Here is a 706-nt window from a genome sequence, read left to right as displayed (position 1 = left end):
ACATACTGGGTGCCAGATATTTCATACCAGCATTACAGGCAATCAAGTATGCCACTTTTCAACAACGATTATGAGTACATAAATCATATTCTGAGTAAGGTACTAGTCAGCTGAAAATCTGCACATAATTATATATGTTTCAAAGACCTTGCTGTAAATAATTCATCATCACACAATCTAAAAAAATTGCTGTAGTAAAATACAACATGTATTTTACCAACATGTTTCTTGATCTTCCTTAAAACCAATCTGCAGTATATTAATGTGTAGTACATTCTTTTTTTCTTTTCAAGGCAGAGATGCACCCGACAGATTCATAACAAATGATAACAGCTTGACAGGCAGGTGATGTTAATTATCTGACAATGACCAGGTTGACAATCGTAATTATTTGACAAAGACACATGACAGTCAGCTAATCCTCTGTGAATTATCATTGATCAAACAAGTGTAAATAGTTTTAGAGGAACATATCTTCAAATATGTATGCTACACTTTCCAGGCTGAAGACATTCATATCCAGTTAAAAATCCCAAAAGCCTCTGTGCACATATGTACATACAACATGGAAGGAGAACAGCGAGTGAGAATACGAAGAACGAGGTAATTTCACCAAAGGAAATAGGTCTTAAACATTTACAGTGGCCAGGAATTAAAGGAATAAGTCCGTTAAAGACCTTGAAGAAATTACGTGGGTGAGATATAA

General features: G+C 34.7%; 1 protein-coding gene across 1 annotated transcript in view; it reads right to left on the bottom strand.

Moving 5' to 3' along the window:
* LOC119585177 (transmembrane protein 242-like) overlaps positions 1-706 on the bottom strand; it is a 2,448-nt gene that overhangs the window by 784 nt on the left and 958 nt on the right. The gene's annotated exons all lie outside the window — the stretch shown is intronic.

This window comes from Penaeus monodon, chromosome 19 (assembly GCF_015228065.2).
Source record: "Penaeus monodon isolate SGIC_2016 chromosome 19, NSTDA_Pmon_1, whole genome shotgun sequence".
NCBI classification, from domain to species: Eukaryota; Metazoa; Arthropoda; class Malacostraca; order Decapoda; family Penaeidae; genus Penaeus; species Penaeus monodon.
Note: the sequence above shows the minus strand (reverse complement) of the source record. Positions and strands in the feature narration are given on the sequence as shown.